Source organism: Artemia sp. Qi Xiang Cuo, chromosome 9 (genome assembly GCF_049724085.1).
Source record: "Artemia sp. Qi Xiang Cuo chromosome 9, ASM4972408v1, whole genome shotgun sequence".
NCBI classification, from domain to species: domain Eukaryota; kingdom Metazoa; phylum Arthropoda; class Branchiopoda; order Anostraca; family Artemiidae; genus Artemia; species Artemia sp. Qi Xiang Cuo.
Window position 1 is genome coordinate 24699611 of NC_142802.1, and position 6144 is coordinate 24705754.

The window sequence follows — 6144 nt, forward strand, 5'->3', positions numbered from 1 at the left end:
AACAACTTTTAACTGTCAGTGGGGCATTTGCTGGAATATTTTCCTCCAGAGGGGGATTTCCGACATGATTGGTAAAAAAAATTACCCCAGACACCTTAAAAAAATTTAGAGGGCTACCTCATTGTCAGATAACGACAACATTCGTTTATACTTCTGTGAAAAGAGGATAGGATAGAGAGCCGACCTCTTCCCCGATTCTAAACGTGAGTGCCCATGTTTTGGCTAATAGTGAAATAATTTGTTTTCAAGACCTATTTGTATTTAGGAAGTTTTAGCTAGCTCCCAGGTCCCCCTCACTTACTTTGAAGTGAGTATTATCTGCTCAACCGACAGAGGTGTCATGAAGAGGCTATCTTCACTCATTGTCGCCTGGTTTTGCTAAAAGTACCTTTTTCTGTGCCAAAAAAGAATTGGGGAAGATGTTCTTTTTCTCTAAATATCCAAAGTTAAGGCAAAGACAACATCTTCAAAAATGACAAACATAGTATCACAACAAAACTATCAAGAATCTAAAAACTAGCCTAAGCAATAATTAATTTTGATATCCATAAAAATTCAAATTTTTCAAACTATATAAATATATTAAACAAATAATTTATTATCTGTCAGCTCGAAAAAATTATAAATTGGTCTAATGAATAAATGCACATTTGTTGTTGTAACATTCACTCCCATACTTACAGCATCTATTTGTCAATTTTGCTATTGGTGTTTTTTCTGGTCCATGAACTTGTTTGTTTTTATTGCACTTTATCTGATGTTGAGAACCTGGGCCACCAGTCCTTCCGGCATATTTTGCTCTATTTGGTTGATAACTTCTTCTAAAATCGCTATGATTGAATCTTTTTTCATCAGCCAATTTCGGTACCTTCTGGTAAAACTCTTTGCCAGGCTTTTCTCTTACATTGACATGAGGTCCAAGTCGTTCATATATACTCATTTTTTTGGTAATTGGTTTGGCAATTTGGCCATGCTTTTCTCGAATACTTACATGAGGTCCAAGTCTTTCATAAAAACTCGTTGTTTTTGTGAATTGCTTGGCAATTTGTCCGTGTTTTTCTCTAAGTCTTTCAAGCCTTTGGCCAAGTTTTTCATATATGCTCAGTCTTTTCGTAATTGGTTTGGCAATTTGGCCATCAGTCAATATTTTTTTCGCTGATAAATCTACCTCTGTTTTACTGTGTTCTTGCTGATTCAGCGTTTCTTCGGTAGTAGCAACCTCAGCAGTATTCTTTGTTGTAAAACCTGCACCATTTACCAAAGAATATACCATCTCTGCAAAAAGTTGACTTTTCATTCTTAATCTGAACATCAGTTTTTCTCTTTCTTCTCTGTGGCTTCTAAATTTATTGTCACCATTATAAGTTTTGAAAGATCTTTCCATGAATTTTTCATTTCGCATTTCAAGCATAAATTCTTCAAAAGTAATATTTTCCATATTCTAATCCTTATCTCTAAAATACTCTCCTATGCTTTCTAACAAGTATAAATTCTCACAATTTCTTTACGTGTCTAATGCTCTAAAGCTATTTGATAACTGACGCAATAATTCAAAATTCACCCGATCTAACTGCTGACTTTAAATGTCATGACGTCAGCACATTCCTGTGTAATCGATAATTGTTGCTGGCCAAAAGGCTTTGTCTCTACGGGTAATTAGAAACAATTACGAATATTATTTTCCGAGGGAAAAAAATGGTCAAATGACAAACATTATTTTAATGAATCTTTTTAAAAACCTTATATAGAAAAAAGGGTTTTCTTTTACTAAACGGACTCTTTTATATAGTGCTAGTTTGGTTAATGCTAATGAAATAAAATAAAATCGGATGAATATATAATAGTTTAGAAACAAATTTGGGCTATATATTTGAATATTAGGGTTGGGGGGGGAGCACAGCATATATTAAATACGTAAACTAACCTAACTTAGGTACCTCCCCCCTAAACCCCAAAGAACAACAATTTAAATACAGTTCTTGCCTTTGCTTATATCCCAGAAGGCAGCGTCGACCTATTTTTCATCACGCTTCTCGGTCTATTAGATGACTGGTTTGAATTGCCGTGTATAAAAGAGTCCACTTAGTAAAAGAGTACCGAAAAAAGATACCTGTCTTTACTTTTTCTACCATTAGCCATGGCTTGACGCCTGCGACTACTTGATTTTAATTCATGTAGAATTAAAATCAATAGTTGTTGGCATCAAGCCATGGTTAGCTGTAGAAAAAGCCAAGACGGATAGTTCGAGTGAGTGAGAGGCAAATCTGGGATAAGCCCTTTTTAGGATTGTATAAAAATTATGTTAGTATTTTTGGGACCTGTACTTTGCTTCGCTCGGTGAAAATAAGACTTTTAGTTTTCTTTCTCAAAACAACTTCAATTTCACATTATTCGTGTAATTTCATAGGTTACTTTACCACCGCCTTGCCCTCCTAATATGCAAATTTATAACCCAAATTATGTTGTTATATAAACTAGAGTATATCATTATGTTTATCTAACTTCAAAAAATATTAAGGGAAGGAGAAACGAATTTTTGCAAACTCGTGACCGGACTTTTTTTACATAGTGAGATGGTAGAATGCCCATTTTCCGAAAAAAAACTAATGTACCGCTTTCGACTTAAACTTACAGATATATATGTATATGCAATTATTGTTCGTTTAATAAGATAGGTAGCTGATACAACTTATTACTAAAGGGAGGTTAAAAATTGCTTGGTAATGATAATGCTGTGCTTGGGAAGTTAAACTTGTGTTACAATCATAAAATGAAAGCCAGTAGGATTTGTTGAATGGAGGGCTGGAACGGATTCACAGCGTGATTATTGCACACATTTTTTCAAACCTTTGGTTGTTGGGTCTATTTGGCAATGCAATTGAGCCCTTTAGTAGCAAAGCAGCCGAAGTTAACTTTTCAAATTTTGTTTGGGATATAGGATATAAAATATGGATTGACTCTTATCTATTGCGAACAAATAAACGTTCAAATCAGGATAAGTCCATTTATTAGACAGTGAAAACAGACACAAAAGTCTGGATATTTCGACCTGGAAAGTCTTAATTGGAGATGTGACCAATCGAGTATATAATAATAAATTCAAAATCATTCCTTTTGTAATTAGAAGACGAAGGAGATTTTGCCACCGTCATTAGAAACTCAACTTACATTTAGGCAAATAAAAGATCTAAACCCGAACTGGTCAGCCATGACAAAACAAAGAAATGAAAATAACAAAACGGGTCTATGGCCCGTAAAGGAAAACGAAGAGAACAAAAAATTCAAAGAATACTTCGCCTGTATAAAACAAGTTGTCTTCAGTGTAGAGAAAAACAAAACAAAAAAATCGACTAGAATCTAAAACCAAAAAAAAATGTAAACAAAAAACATGCATAAAACTAAAAACAGACTAACTAAAATGTACAGTACACAATTACTCACATATACGTAACAATACGTATACGTATGTGTACGTAACAACGTAACAGTATACGTAATTGTTCCATTTGATTTTTAACCGTCAATTTCAAATTATTAACATCATAGCCTTTAAAGAAATCATTACTCTGACTGTTTTTCGTTGAATCTCCGATTTGGCGATTTTTTTTTCCGGTAAGTCAATGTCGGTCTTGTGAGCAAGACGCTTATAATTATTAAAATACAAAATAGCACCTTTATGGCACCAAACGGCTTATTTTTAAGTTTTGACTGTCATTTTCACTTGATTTGGAAAAATTGGCTCCAACTTTGCTCCCCTCTCCCCCAGGATTTTTACGCTTTACGCCCCTGTTTGAGCTGTTTGTTGTATAATTATGCCCCGGTGCGCTGGGGAAGACTGTTGTCTAAATTGAAAACTGCATCTTTTTGTGTCATCACGTGTTTCATCTAGGATTATTCACCCTTCACCACCTCCTCTCCAAAAAAGCTCTGGGTTGCAAGTGTATCTTAAATACTGCTGAAAATGGGGTATATTGACTATTTTGATGGTCTGATTTTTACTTTTGACGAAAGCATTGATTAAAAAATTTGCAATTTTTAAGTACTTATTTAACTAATTATTGCGAATTTAAATACTATGACAAGATTCTAACTGAGTAGCTCTAGATGTAATGAATATTGTCTAGATGTCTAGAATATTGTTATATTCTAAGTTAAATTATTAATCTTCCTTGTTTTGGTTTTTTATAGGTAACAGGCGAAGACCTTCCTAGTGGAATTGATTCTTTTGATGCTGCCGGAATACATTCAATGATATTAGATAATATAAAGAAATCTGGATATACCCAACCTACACCTGTTAAGAAGTGGGCAATTCCAGTCATTATGAAGAAAAGGGACTAAACAGCATGCGCACAGACCGGCTCTGGAAAAACCGTAAGTTCATGAAACTATGTAATCAATTAAATAGGAAAGGGATTTGAATAACTGCTAAATTATGGTAATTTTATAGAGTGTTAATTAATATTTATATAGAAATCGGAAAGACTAATAATAAATGGGATTTGGTGGCTTTTGCCCAGTCCAGCTCCTGAAAAACCCGAGAAGAACTGGTTACTGACAAACTTTTTCTTCGATAAATGTGTGTAAATAATTATATTGAAAAGGAATTAAAATAACTATATACTTGTATAATTGTTTAGAATATTAATTAGTAAATATTAATCGCAAACAATAATTAAATGAAAAGGAAAAAATCAAAAAGAAAACACTTCATGGCTTGTACCCAGGCTGAATATGAGAAAAAACTAGGTATACAAATAATAATATTATAATAATAATAATATATAAACGAATAATATAACGAATTCTGATTATAATAATAATACACGAATTCTGATTAAATGGAATAGTGTATAATAATAAAAAAACAGGAATTTAATGGATCCAGATCAGGTCCAGAAAAACCTAAGTTGAAAAATCTTGCTAATAACTATAAAGGAAAATATTAAAACAATAATATGATAATAATTACATTGGATAATTATTGAGAAAAGGAAAAATGCGTGAAATACTGAAATATTTTTAAAATGTATTGTGTCTATACTAAAAACTACACAAAAATGCTCGAAATACTGTAATATACTGAAAAAACCTGAAATACTAGAACATACTAAAAATGTCTGAAACGCTAGGATATACTAAAAATGCCTAAAACACTAAAATATTTTAAAAATGCCTACTGTGCTAAAAATTTTTAATGCCAACAATAGAAAATACACAAATGCCTGAAATATTAAATTCTATTAAAATGCCTGATTTATTAAAAAATACTAAAAACGTCTGAATGAGTCAGAAGCCTCCCATCAACGAAAAAAGGAAGAAAACCTCCACCTAAATATGTTGCATGCAAAAAAACTTTTATATGCAACTCTCTCTCTCTCTCTCTCTCTCTCTCTCTCTCTCTCTCTCTCTCTCTCTCTCTCTCTCTCTCTCTCTCTCTCTCTCTCTCTCTCTCTCTCTCTCTCTCTCTCTCTCTCTCTCTCTCTCTCTCTCTCTCTCTCTCTCTCTCTCTCTCTCTCTCTCTCTCTCTCTCTCTCTCACTCTCTCTCTCACTCTCTCTCTCTTTCTTTCTCTTTTTTTACTTGTAATATTTGCTGTCTTATTCAAATTATGAATGTAAGTTGTCTGATTGTTATTTTATTTTCATATTTGTATTTTATTCTTCATTTCTTGTTTATGAGGGTTGAGCTATCCGAGCAGAGTAAGATAAGGGTTAAAAAGGGACACAAGGAGGTGATATTAGCCCCGAGAACAAGTTCATTGGATATATCGAAGTTTTAGACAAAACAGATGTCTCAAAATTTTGATTTGATATCATATCAGTTATAGAATGGCTGGAGAGCAGAAAAAGAACCGAGGGTAGGGTGACCCCCCCCAGTATGTTTCGTTCTTTATGAAAGGGGCATTATAACTTTGGATTTACAGTCGAATTAGCTCCCTGCTGGGTTTCTAAGATAGCTTTTAGTAGAAAGGCCCTTTCGACTCCGAACGGGGCACCAAATATGGGCATAGCCTCCCTAGGGAGAACACGTGGTTAATGGGGTCAATGACCTAAATTTCCAAAGATCGATTTATTTGCTGTTGTTGTTGTTTTGGCCAAGTGCATGCTCGAGGCGAATGTCAAGGTGTTCAGAAATAGGAAAC

The 6144-nt window shown here is 33.7% G+C and overlaps 1 pseudogene; it reads right to left on the reverse strand.

Annotated features, from left to right (window-relative positions):
- Positions 1-693: 693 nt before the first annotated feature.
- Positions 694-1438, reverse strand: LOC148948480 (uncharacterized; annotated as a pseudogene).
- Between the last annotated feature and the right edge of the window lie 4706 nt (positions 1439-6144).